This window comes from Armigeres subalbatus, chromosome 3 (genome assembly GCF_024139115.2).
Source record: "Armigeres subalbatus isolate Guangzhou_Male chromosome 3, GZ_Asu_2, whole genome shotgun sequence".
Taxonomy (NCBI): domain Eukaryota; kingdom Metazoa; phylum Arthropoda; class Insecta; order Diptera; family Culicidae; genus Armigeres; species Armigeres subalbatus.
In genome coordinates this window covers 199,654,306-199,668,331 of record NC_085141.1, presented here as the reverse complement: position 1 = coordinate 199,668,331, position 14,026 = coordinate 199,654,306, and the positions used below count along the sequence as shown (strand labels likewise).

At 38.5% G+C, this 14,026-nt stretch overlaps 1 protein-coding gene and 1 long non-coding RNA gene across 6 annotated transcripts in view; one reads left to right on the top strand and one right to left on the bottom strand.

The window, feature by feature from the left end:
• LOC134225992 (unconventional myosin-XVIIIa) overlaps positions 1-14,026 on the top strand; it is a 543,965-nt gene that overhangs the window by 324,235 nt on the left and 205,704 nt on the right. The gene's annotated exons all lie outside the window — the stretch shown is intronic.
• On the bottom strand, positions 11,985-13,651 carry LOC134225332 (uncharacterized). Of its 2 annotated transcripts, none has more exons than XR_009983221.1 (4): positions 13,543-13,651; positions 13,264-13,431; positions 13,107-13,182; positions 11,985-12,504 (listed from the first exon to the last, which is right to left on the bottom strand). It is a non-coding gene; the product is annotated as an uncharacterized LOC134225332 (long non-coding RNA). The 2 variants fall into 2 exon arrangements; XR_009983220.1 differs by having other exon boundaries at positions 13,493-13,631.

Here is a 14,026-nt window from a genome sequence, read left to right as displayed (position 1 = left end):
TAATCAGAAATGAGTTGCGACGTCTGATAACTGCAGATATTTCATTTTATTGAAAACAAATTTTCGATTTTCTACTGTACACGGAATATATACAAACCCGTTTGATTTTACCATGCGCGCAGTAAATATCAACTGTGATCCTGGTGGAATGTTGTTACATGAACTGAATCAGTGGTGAAGTTTCTCCAGGAATTCCTCTGGAAGTTTCTCCGGGAATTCCTCTGGAAGTTCCGCCAGGAATTCCTTCGAAAGTTCTTCCAAGAGTTCCTTCGGAAGTTCTTCCAGGAATTCATTCGGAAGTTCCTCCAGGAGTTTCTTCGGAAGTTCCTCCAGGAATACCTTCGGAAGTTCCTCCAGGAATTCCTTCGAAAGTTCCTCCAGGAATTCCTTCGAAAGTTCCTCCAGAAATTCCTTCGGAAGTTATTCCAGGAGTTCCTTCGGATGTTCCTCCGGAAGTTCCTACGGGAATTCCTCCGGAAGTTTCTTCGGGAATTCCTTCGGAAGTTCCTCTAGGAATTCCTTCGGAAGTTCCTCCAGGAATAAATTTCTCAGGAAGTTCCTCCAGGAATTCTTTCGGAAGATTCTCCAGGAATTCCTCCGGAAGTTTCTCCAGGAATTCCTTCGAAAGTTCCTCTAGGAATTCCTTCGGAAGTTCCTCCAGGAATAAATTTCTCTGGAAGTTTCTCCGGGAATTCCTCTGGAAGTTCCTCGGAAGTTCCGCCAGGAATTCCTTCGTAAGTTCCGCTAGGAATTCCTTCGGAAGTTCTTCCAAGAGTTCCTCCGGAAGTTCCTCCAGGAGTTCCTTCGAAAGTTCCTCCAGAAGTTTCTTCGGAAGTACCTCCAGGAATACCTTCGGAAGCTCCTCCAGGAATTCCTTCGAAAGTTGCTCCAGGAATTCCTTTGAAAGTTCCTCCTGAAATTCCTTCGAAAGTTCCTCCAGAAATTCCTTCGGAAGTTTCTCCAGGAATTCCTTTGGAAGTTCTTCCAGGAGTTCCTTCGGAAGTTCCTCCAGGAGTTCCTTCGGGAATTCCTCCGGAAGTTTCTTCGAAATTCCTCCGGAAGTTCCTTCGGGAATTCCTCCGGAAGTTCCTCCAGGAATTCCTCCGGAAGTTCCTCCAGGAATTCCTCCGGAAGTTCCTCCAGGAATTCCTCCGGAAGTTCCTCCAGGAATTCCTCCATCACTTCGCCATCACTTAGTCCTTCAGAAGTTCCTCCAGAAATTCCTTCGTAAGTTCCTCCAGGAATTCCTCCGGAAGTCCCTCCAGGAATTCCTCCGGAAGTCCCTTCAGGAATTCCTCCGGAAGTTCCTCCAGGAACTCCTCCGGAAGTTCCTCCGGAAGTTCCTCCAGGAATTTCTCCGGAAGTTCCTCCAGGAATTCCTCCGTAAGTTCCTCCAGGAATTCCTCCGGAAGTTCCTCCAGGAATTCCTCCGGAAGTTCCTCCAGGAATTCCTCCGGAAGTTCCTCCAGGAATTCCTCCGGAAGTTCCTCCAGGAATTCCTCCGGAAGTTCCTCCAGGAATTCCTCCGGAAGTTCCTCCAGGAATTCCTCCGGAAGTTCCTCCAGGAATTCCTCCGGAAGTTCCTCCAGGAATTCCTCCGGAAGTTCCTCCAGGAATTCCTCCGGAAGTTCCTCCAGGAATTCCTCCGGAAGTTCCTCCAGGAATTCCTCCGGAAGTTCCTCCAGGAATTCCTCCGGAAGTTCCTCCAGGAATTCCTCCGGAAGTTCCTCCAGGAATTCCTCCGGAAGTTCCTCCAGGAATTCCTCCGGAAGTTCCTCCAGGAATTCCTCCGGAAGTTCCTCCAGGAATTCCTCCGGAAGTTCCTCCGGAAGTTCCTCCAGGAATTCCTCCGGAAGTTCCTCCAGGAATTCCTCCGGAAGTTCCTCCAGGAATTCCTCCGGAAGTTCCTCCAGGAATTCCTCCGGAAGTTCCTCCAGGAATTCCTCCGGAAGTTCCTCCAGGAATTCCTCCGGAAGTTCCTCCAGGAATTTCTCCGGAAGTTCCTCCAGGAATTTCTCCGGAAGTTCCTCTAGGAATTCCTCCGAAAATTCCTCTAGGAATTCCTCCGGAAGTTCCTCCAGGAATTCCTCCGGAAGTTCCTCCAGAAATTCCTCCGGATGTTCCTCCAGGAATTCCTCCGGAAGTTCCTCCAGGAATTCCTCCGGAAGTTCCTCCAGGAATTCCTCCGGAAGTTCCTCCAGGAATTCCTCCGGAAGTTCCTCCAGGAATTCCTCCGGAAGTTCCTCCAGGAATTCCTCCGGAAGTTCCTTCAGGAATTCCTCCGGAAGTTCCTTCAGGAATTCCTCCGGAAGTTCCTCCAGGAATTCCTCCGGAAGTTCCTCCAGGAATTCCTCCGGAAGTTCCTCCAGGAATTCCTCCGGAAGTTCCTCCAGGAATTCCTCCGGAAGTTCCTCCAGGAATTCCTCCGGAAGTTCCTCCAGGAATTCCTCCGGAAGTTCCTCCAGGAATTTCTCCGGAAGTTCCTCCAGGAATTCCTCCGGAAGTTCCTCCAGGAATTCCTCCGGAAGTTCCTCCAGGAATTCCTCCGGAAGTTCCTCCAGGAATTCCTCCGGAAGTTCCTCCAGGAATTCCTCCGGAAGTTCCTCCAGGAATTCCTCCGGAAGTTCCTCCAGGAATTCCTCCGGAAGTTCCTCCAGGAATTCCTCCGGAAGTTCCTCCAGGAATTCCTCCGGAAGTTCCTCCAGGAATTCCTCCGGAAGTTCCTCCAGGAATTCCTCCGGAAGTTCCTCCAGGAATTCCTCCGGAAGTTCCTCCAGGAATTCCTCCGGAAGTTCCTCCAGGAATTCCTCCGGAAGTTCCTCCAGGAATTCCTCCGGAAGTTCCTCCAGGAATTCCTCCGGAAGTTCCTCCAGGAATTCCTCCGGAAGTTCCTCCAGGAATTCCTCCGGAAGTTCCTCCAGGAATTCCTCCGGAAGTTCCTCCAGGAATTCCTCCGGAAGTTCCTCCAGGAATTCCTCCGAAGTTCCTCCAGGAATTCCTCCGGAAGTTCCTCCAGGAATTCCTCCGGAAGTTCCTCCAGGAATTCCTCCGGAAGTTCCTCCAGGAATTCCTCCGGAAGTTCCTCCAGGAATTCCTCCGGAAGTTCCTCCAGGAATTCCTCCGGAAGTTCCTCCAGGAATTCCTCCGGAAGTTCCTCCAGGAATTCCTCCGGAAGTTCCTCCAGGAATTCCTCCGGAAGTTCCTCCAGGAATTCCTCCGGAAGTTCCTCCAGGAATTCCTCCGGAAGTTCCTCCAGGAATTCCTCCGGAAGTTCCTCCAGGAATTCCTCCGGAAGTTCCTCCAGGAATTCCTCCGGAAGTTCCTCAGGAATTCCTCCGGAAGTTCCTCCAGGAATTCCTCCGGAAGTTCCTCAGGAATTCCTCCGGAAGTTCCTCCAGGAATTCCTCCGGAAGTTCCTCCAGGAATTCCTCCGGAAGTTCCTCCAGGAATTCCTCCGGAAGTTCCTCCAGGAATTCCTCCGGAAGTTCCTCCAGGAATTCCTCCGGAAGTTCCTCCAGGAATTCCTCTGGAAGTTCCTCCAGGAATTCCTCCGGAAGTTCCTCCAGGAATTCCTCCGGAAGTTCCTCCAGGAATTCCTCCGGAAGTTCCTTCAGGAATTCCTCCGGAAGTTATTTCAGGAATTCCTCCGGAAGTTCGTCCAGGAACTCCTCCGGAAGTTCGTCCAGGAACTCCTCCGGAAGTTCCTCCAGGAATTCCTCCGGAAGTTCCCTCAAGAATTCCTCCGGAAGTTCCTCCGGAAGTTCCCCCAGGAAATCCTCCGGAAGTTCCTCCAGGAATTCCTCCGGAAGTTCCCCCAGGAATTCCTCCGGAAGCTCCCCCAGGAATTCCTCCGGAAGTTTGTAACGTTTTCTGTATTTTGTTAGGGTCTGTAGGTTATATTCTTTGATTAATACAAATAAACTTCAAACTTTAAAATAAATAACTAAGTTGTAGCACAATAAAATATTATCTCATGAACTATTTCCGATTAAGTTTAAATAACATTTTTATTAGTTCTCGGATTACGTAAAGATGGAATATGAATTTGAAAATAATAAACTGTGGACTCGTATAAATTTAAGTGTGTTAGTATTAATACTGACATTTTTTTTATTTTTGTGGGACATTTACTGCAATGTTCATTCTTCTCGCTCATTTCCAAAATCCGTCGGCTAGAGTATAGAAGTTAGTCACCGTGGTTCCTAGCCTTTTCGTTTTTGAATTCATGGTGATTAAATTTCAAGTAATACTAGTAAATTTAAATTAAACGTGCCTAAAATAATTCTTAATCAATATAACCAGCGAAGTGAAGTGATTTAAAACTATATATTTTTTTGCTTTTCATATTTATTTAGTTCCGGTTTATATATATATATATACAGCGATTCCACGGGAAAAGAATAGAGTTGAGAAAAAAAGTTGTCCAATTTTGCTCAAAATCGCTTGGTATGTTCTTCATCGAAAATAATTAGACCCGTATTTTTTTATTTTTTTATTAGGGTGACCATGTTCGATATAGGGTTACCAGAAAAATCGCTATTTTTCGAAATTTTCTATTTTTAAAAATCATAACTTTTGAACCACTGGATCGATTTGCAATATTTGTTTATGGATAGAAAGCTTATTACTTCTAGTTCTTACTAAAAATTTTGGTTTGGTGTATTGGCGTACTCAAATTTGCTAAAATGGTCAAAATATTCGTTTTTTAAGATTTTTTAAATGTTGGACCACAACGACTATATATTTTTATATTTTTTTTTTATGAAAATTCAAATATTTTTACATAACATATCAAAAAATTAGAAATGTTCATCGAGCCGTTTTTGTGTAACATTTTTTTAAAAAATTTCAAGTTTTCTGAACATACACACATGGAATGAGCATAATTTTCCATCACTTCAAAATAACTGCAGGAATCATTCTGTTGAAGTTATCAAACTTATTCCTAATAAATTCATGATAACCATGTGTACTAATCTAGTTTTATTTGTGAAGTAATGTACCTATCAAAAGTAGGGGAGGCTTGTCCAATTCTGACCCCATTAAATGTAAGAACTATAAATCACCCTTATATTGTTTAAAGGCAGAGACCAACATTGCTAGGGTTTACTCAACCATGATTTACGCTTTAACTGGAACCACAATGGTCCGTTAGCGTCCTAATTCAGCATGAGTGCTCATAAGGGTTGCAGAGGCACTCATGCCGAATTTGAGTGGTAGCGTAAACCTCTGCTATATTGAGGAATGGTAGCTCAAATCTCAAAGCTTTAGACTACAAGCAATGGTTTTCTCTGATTACCTTCAATTAAAACTCAGCATTTAATTTGATTATTTTTATTTTTCATAATTCATAATATTACATAGCAAAATTCTTACAATTTAAAACACTTTTCTTCATCTGAAAACGAAAACCGTTTCACGATAATGTAATTTTCATTTTGTGGCTTAAAGTAATGAAACGATTGTGTCCCAGAGATTTGTTTTACATGAGTATAACGGTTCTTTATTTTCTTTTCCATTGCATTGTAATCTTTTTTGGAGAAAAACTCGTAATACATTTTGGAATCTACTTTAGAAACAGCCCAAGAGTAAAGTTCGTACGCAGTTGTAATATGATGGCCTTGTAAACTTGCTTTTGAAGCGTTTCGCTTTAGAACACCTCCTAAAGCGTCACAAGGCCCTTTTCCATGGCAAGTGGCAAAAAAGTTCCACTCTGCTTTAAGACCGAGGTCTTTGTACATGTGGCACAAATTGAAAGCAGTCATCTTATTTTTGTATTGACTGCCTGATCCATCAGAAAAAAAATGGATATTTTTCAGGTGAAATTCACACAATTTGTTATAAACAGCCGAACGGCAACATGGTTATGTTTAGTAAATTCTGCGATTGCTATGAAGCTTGTAAACTTTAAATTTTGTGCTTCATCTTTATAATATATGGCAAAAGGATGGATTGTGCATTGAGCGTTTGCCCAATGAAAACCTTGTATAGCGTCCTGAATAACAAAAGAGTAATTTTCAGAGAAGTCAGCAATTATAATACAATCAGTTGCTTCCAAATTAATTTTAAGTTGTTTTAAGTAGTTTCCTTGTTGCTCTGCAATAAAATTATGCGGAGATAATTCGCTTAATTTTTCTAAAAATGTTTCCACATACTCTTCTGCATCCATTCGCATTGAATTTAAATGACAACGATCTGTTTGCCTCCATTGTTTAAATTCTAAGGAATCGACATTTTCAAGAGAATTCATCAGGTCATTCTCTAGTGTCTGCGTACCCGGGCAATGATCACAGGTTTTCAACCAACATTTCTCTGTAGGATTTTCACAAAGTATTTAAAAAACAAGTCATGATACGTTTTGAAATGGTTATGAATAAATTTCTTGTACTTAAGGGTTTTAAACATTAATTTAACATTCAGATGATAAATGCATACGCAGACAGTATGCATTCCACTAGAACCAGCTAGAATACAATTTTTGAGCGGCTGCTGGAAAACATTGAAAATCCAATTTTAAAAGTAAAATATTGCTCTTTGAAAATTGAATAAATTTCTGAAAGGTTACATAAGAGTAACCTGCGCTGTACATACACTTTTCTCCTGCCATATTTTCAAAAACGAAATCCCTTTTCCCAGGACATGCTCTGCTTATCTCGTCACTATTATAAAAGTCCCTAACTACAGTTAGAGTATCATCGCTCAAAGACAACATATTTACTCTGGTCTCCGGTGTGCTCATAAAACCTTTTTCAATCTGTAATTTCTTTGCACGTTGAGCAGTTCGTTGCGAAACACCGAATTCTTGCATCATTTTGTATGCAGTCCAGGATTTGGGAAGGGAAGTTAGAATCCTATATCGATCGTTTATGTTAGGGATCCTATATTAAGAGATGTGCGAATACTTTTCCAGACGGTTTAGCAACGCTGTTACTTTCGTAAACAAACGCTGCCAGCACTTGCCGTGGTGCAAAATGTTGGAGCTCCAACATGACTTTGCGTATAATGGCATTTTCAGATTTCGTTATTCAACGTCCAACAGTGCATTATCACTAAAATAAAAGTGCAATACAAATGAACAAAGTACCATGCATAAACTGGACTACTTCAACTTGCCAATGTAAGACATATTGTTTATTCGACAAAACTTTTCGTAAAATCTTTTTCATTACAATCGCAATATCTTTCAATCCGCAACAATGACAATGTTCATTTGGCTCAGATTCTGACAGCTCTCAATGCTCGATTGGCTCAAGATGGCCGCTTTCGCATATCTCTGAATGTAGGATCCCTAGTTTCTGTCAGATATTTCATCAAATTTTGCCTTCATTTGTTGAAGAATTTCCTGACCGTCTCCGGGTTTCTGGGCACCAGCGCTACCAATTGATTCAGCACTCGTTGATTCCAAAGAAAACAAAGATTCTGAAAACAAGATGGAAAATAACTATTAGTTAGGAGCATGTTTCTTCATATAATGTAATACATATTGTATTCGATTATTCTATTTTGTTGCATGATAGGCAACTGCTCTACAAATTGAGCTACTAGGTCGGATTAGGTAAGATTATACGGAACTGATGTTTTTTCAATTTTCTGAATAATCGAGTACAACTAGTATAACGTAGCAAATCATGATGTCTGAATGAACAAAAAGAAGAGATTATTCTACTTACCAACACTAGGAACAGCGTCAACTTCCGATGATCCAGCGGTATTGGGATCGATTATTTCGAAACCACCATTATTGATGTTTGCTGGTGCGGCGAAATTGTTCACTCTAGATGGTCCCGCCACGGCGAAATTATTGGTGCCTGATGGTCCGGCAACGGCGAGATCATCAAGTTTCGATGGTTCAGAAACGGTGAGTTCTTGATTTTCACATTCTATATTAACTGCACTTGGAGCTGCTGGCTCGTTTCCTTTCTTGATAATGCGATAAAGTCGGCAATAGCAGGTACCTATTACAAATGTAGGAACAGCTTTTATCCAATTTTATTCCTTTATCCAATTTTATTCCTTTCCGCTGCATAATCATACAGTTTAGGAGTAAGTTTCCTGTAACAATTACTCCAAACATGGCAATTTGAGCATTCGTGCTTCATTGTATTAAACGTTTCTTCAGTAAGGCAACTGGACAATTTCACTGATTTTCTTGACTGACATATACTTTATCTTATAGACCACTTTAAATAGTCCCTTTGGGTATCATTTAGGTAGAGTGAACAAGGAAAAGGAGACAGATGAATCATAATCAAAAAAGAAAATACAATGAATTACCTGCATCAAAAATATTGAAAACATATAAACAAAGCAGGTAACCTATTGTATGGATTGCTGAAAACCAACCTTTTTGAAAAACGACATATTGCTTTGCCGATTTTGGAGAATGAAGTCATCAATAACAACACCAGACTATTCCGATTGAATAATTTTCAACTATTGCGATTCGTAAATTCTTTTAATAAACGAGACCAAACAAACACTCTTGAATAACATTTTCATACTTTTGATTTAATTTGAGCTATTTGAAATAGTGGAGAATAACGTTCATTCCATGTGTGTATGGGCAGAAAACTTGAAATTTTCAAAAAAATGTAACTCAAAAACGGCTCGATGAACATTTCTAATTTTTTGATATGTTATGTAAAAATATTTGAATTTTCATAAAAAATATAAAAATATATAGTCGTTGTGGTCCAACATTTAAAAAATCTTAAAAAACGAATATTTTGACCATTTTAGTAAATTTGAATACACCAATACACCAAACCAACATTTTTAGTTAGAACTAGAAGTAATAAGCTTTCTATCCATAAAAAAATATTGCAAATCGATCCAGTGGTTCAAAAGTTATGATTTTTTTAAAATAAAAAATTTCGAAAAATAGCGATTTTTCTGGTAACCCTATATCGAACATGGTCACCCTAATAAAAAAATAAAAAAATACGGGTCCAATTATTTTCGATGAAGAACATACCAAGCGATTTTGAGCAAAATTGGACAACTTTTTTTTTCAACTCTATTTTTTCCCGTGGAATCGCTGTATATATATATATATATATATATATATATATATATATATATATATATATATATACCATAAGTGGCGAAAACTCTGCTCTTGTGAGCTTTCCTTCTTTATAAAAGGTAATAATGCTGGCAGACAAACGGGGTAGAGAAGACATCCTCCGGCCTACCTGCGTGCGGTTCACGTACGATCGGGCAGCGTACTGGAGTAGCCGACGTCCTCCCCCGCAACTATAGATCGGCCGTTGGTTTTTTTTTTCGAGCACGCCCTTATGACGGAGATACCCGAATAGAAAATACAATAGAATTACATTAATATATCATAAAATTATAATACATTTCATTGATGAACAATCAATTCTATTGTTCTTCTATTGTACCAATTAAATTGCCTTATTGTTGTTCCAATAAACGTACAATAAAATCTATTGACAGAAAAATGTTGACAATATAATTACAATAAATTCTATTGTAATGGCAAAAATTTTATTCGAGAAATTCCTCCGGAAGTTCCTCCAGAAATTCCTTCGGAAGTTCCTCCAGGAATTCCTCCGAAAGTTCTTCCAGGAATTCCTCCGGAAGTTCTTCCAGGAATTCCTCCGGAAGTTCTTCCAGGGATTCCTCCGGAAGTTCCTCCAGGAATTCCTCCAGGAGTTCTTCCAGGAATTTCTACGGGAGTTCTTCCAGAAATTCCTCCGGGAGTTCTTCCAGGAATCCCTCCAGAAGTTCCTCCAGGAATTCCTCCGGAAGTTCCTCCAGGAATCCGGTTTCTATCAACTAGCAGCACTGCATCAGTTTGACAGGTATTGTTGCCAACTATTATTATCATGTGTAATTGTGAACGATTTGAATAAACCACAAGGGAGATATGGAGCTAGATAATTTTTTGGTCATTTTGCTAAAAATAATTGTGCTTCCGCAGCTAGTATTTCATTACCATATATACATTCAATCAGGTGAACATTATACCACATTATACTATTTATAATATAACCTATTGTATAGAGTACTTTAGGATGTAGAACACGGGTGGGGCAAGAGTACGCATGTGAATCAAGTTCTGATGTCAAACCCGTATCTCCGGCCGGAATAAGACTACTTCCAAAGCGTAAAGATCCACAACTAAGAAAAAAGGATCAGAAATCGAAAATTATCACAAGTTTTAAGGGTAAGTTGAAGTAATTTGGTGTTTGGTGGTTTGGTTGGACTTAGCGAACAAAGCACTGAAGCGAAATAATGAAATTGTATTAGGACCTGCTGTACACCTGAACAAAGTACGAAAACACAATTTCATCTAAATGATAATTTCATTCAATCAAAAAACATTCATAAATTACACAACGCTTAGCAGGGAGGGGTTGCGAGGTGTATGACGATCCATATATTTTTTAGAAGATTCATACAGAAAGTTTAAGATAGGGGGGAGGGGTGATGAAATAGCCAAATTTTACGTTGCGTGATTGGTGAACTTTCTTTAAGGAAAATCCCTTTGTTCATGCTACGCGAAACCTGATATATTTTTATCTCTGTAGTGTTTTGTATATAAAAAACGATGGTTTTTCGTATGAAAGTGCTCATTTCTAGTGCTCATTCGTAATAAATGATATAAAAACCGTGTATGACAATTCCATTTAATTTTTATTTATCAATATTCCAAGAATTCATAAATTATCTTATCTATCATGTATTTACACAAAACAACTACCGTGGAAGCACCATATTTGACGCAGGTCCAAATTTGGCGCACTCTCAAATCAAATGATGCAGAAACCCTATTTTCGCCAAAAATATATCAACGAATCAAGCTAGATGGCTTTATTTGCTCTTCTTATTTGAATATATGGCATAAAAAGCATATTATTGATGAAGAATCCACGTACCCGAATAAAATATATGGAAGTCATACTCATAATGCGTCAATTTTTTTCTTTCTTAGCCACAATGCTAAGGATCGAATGATCATTTTTCCACGCAAAATAACTTTTGTGAGAATCTTTTACCCCTACCTACAAACAGCTGAGCATTATGAGTAAGCTTTACCTTTTACGTTGAACATTGCAACATTCGAACGCATTTTTCAACCCAAAATGTTCTGCGTCAAATTAGGCTCATAATGCATTGTGATGTTCCTAATTAATTTTATCATACGAATAGACAAGGCAGTGCTAATAAACCTCAATAATAGTATTATGAAAAGCAATATGTATTCATTAAGTTTTAACTAACTCTCAACTACTTTAAATATTAGTCAACATTGGATCATTCCACTAAGTGTCCAGCCCATGATAGTATGCCTTATGCTGCCTTCGATTTTGATGCGTTTATTTGACGCGTTTCTTACAGGTATTTGGTAATTATGCTGTTTTTATATGCTAGTGCTAGAATTCTTGCGGGAAAACAATATTTTAATATAAATTAGTATCATATAATTCAATTTACTTCCTTTGTACGAAATTCTAACAAATCAAAACAATGAACACATTTTCAATTTGTTACTCTGTCGCTACTAGTCGTGCAACCCTGAATATGAAATCAAACAAAAATATGGCTGCCTTTCTCATATAAGCTTCAGTTTATGTTAATAGTTTATTGAAAAAATGTATATAGATGGGCAGCTCATATGTTTTTAGATATATCTGCCGATCACGTAACACTTGCAGATTGGTAGCTTCAATGTGGTTCTAAAAGCGTTCATATACAAGTTGCGTTTTCTGTATCCTTCTCAGTTTAGACAGAAGCTACATGAACTTCTCAGTTTATAGATTCAAAATTGCAGATTACCAAAGAAAGTTATGTTTTTATTACAAATACAACAGACCATGGTAGGCTGGTTATGTAATGAAATGTAAAAGTTAATTTTCCCGTAAATATATATTTTGACATGATTCTAACACCTAAATAAGAAGCATTTTGAATGATGTGCAGGGTTCATGAAACTAAACACTTACATGCCACAGAGCATATAACTTGCAGAACAACTGAACAATTAAAAAAAATGCCTCTTTGTATAATTAATTAACTTTTTATTTTATATCGTACCAAGTTCTATTACACTGTCTGTCACTGTTTTTATATAATAAAAAAATAAGGCATTTAATTGATTGAGTTTTAACATAGTTTTAAAGTGCGTCAAATTAGGAACAACTTTGCGTCAAATAAGGAACATAGTAAAATTAGTGCGTCAAGTTGGGTACCTCAAGTACTACATAAAAACTGATTAAAAAACTAAAAAATAAACTTATATTTCGAAGTTTCATTATTTCTACACATTCTATAATAGTAGTAAGCTCGTTATGCAGAATATTAAGCGAATCCATATTGGAATTATTTTTTAAATAATGATTCTTTTTAAAATTTTCTTAACTGCGTCAAATATGGTGCCTCCACGGTACCTGCATTTGGTCGGGGTTCTGCCAAACCGCACCATGCGGCATTTTAACTGGCGTTTTCGCAACTTTGGATTGATGATTCCGCCGGGTTCTATAAAGAGATAGACACTTTTTTATGATTGCGCCTATTTAATTTAGGGAAGTTCTAGGGTAAAATGCCCAATAGTGGACCCCCTAGTAGCGGAATTTTGCTCTTCCTGTCATAAGACATAGAAATTTTCAACATATTAACTGTGCTTGATATCTAACAACAAGCTCTGCATCCCCTTTTCGCGATACATACATAAAACACCCAAATACACGGCGTTATTCGTTGCAATTAACATTTTAATGTCTAACTGAATTCGCCCTATAGTAGACCCCTGAAGTCCATAATAGAAATTGCTTCCCTATAGTTGACACTTCATTTGATTTTCATGTCCCGTTTCGGAACGTTCTTCCCTATTATGGACCCCCCAAAATATTCCTATAATGGACACTCTCGTGTTTATTTTTTAAAGAATTGTAAAAAATCATCTAATTTGACTTTCCATAGCATTTCCAACGCATGTAATCAAATCATAGGACTGTAAGGTAGGTTCTCCCGATAGAATTTTATAGCACAATGTTTACATTATGCTGTAATAATTCAAAAATGGCTGGAGGGTCCACTATTGGTTGGGGGTCCACTATAGGTCACTTTACCCTACCTACCTTAAAGCTAAGCTATATGTTCATCTGCACCTGGTCAATGCTGGCTCTTAAATATTTTCTTATCAATATTCGATTTCTGCAAATAAAAAATTAATAGCAAAATGTGTTGATAATATTAATAACTTTTTATGGAAAACATTTTATTATTTCTACTTACTTCCTGATATAAATATCTGCTTAGAGCGTCCTTCATGCTCACCAAATGCCGTAATAGAACCTCAACCTTTTTTTAAACCGCAACATCGTTAAATAAAGTGTAAAGCCCTTCAAATTGCATGGATTTTACTTTGACAGACTTTATCAGTAGAACACCAAATACACTTCGCTGTCAAAAACAAAACCATTGAAATGAAAGTGTTTTACACTTTGAAGTCACTGTTACTGACCAGTAGGGCAGAATCAAGTGTATTCCACTTTAATTAAATAATCAACTCACTTGATATCAATGAGTGGCTGGAAATTGAGTTTTCAAGTGTAATAGTTCTTGAATTCAAAGGGTAAAGAAGTTTAATCTCCAAAGATATACTTTTTAAATCGAATAGCGGACCTACTTTGACATTCAAGTGCAAGAATTCTTGGATCGAGCGTTTCGCTTATTTTCAGGGCAGGCGCTATCGTACACTTAGGCAAATAAACATACGAAATACATAAGGCAGTAATTATGATTAATATTATAATTATTTTTTAAAACCGTTGAATCATGAGTCTCTCATGCTTTTCATCCTGAGCTCTTGAAATTTAATTATTGGGACGTACGTGGCTCACTCGTTACATATATTGAATTTCATAAGACACCTTTTGACATTTTTTTCAAAGTTGGTTTGAAGGGAATCATAAGGCATCTTATGAAAGGCATCATGCTCATTTTAAAGATAAATATTTTAATCGAAGCGAACGCGCTTCAGTTCTCATATTGTAAA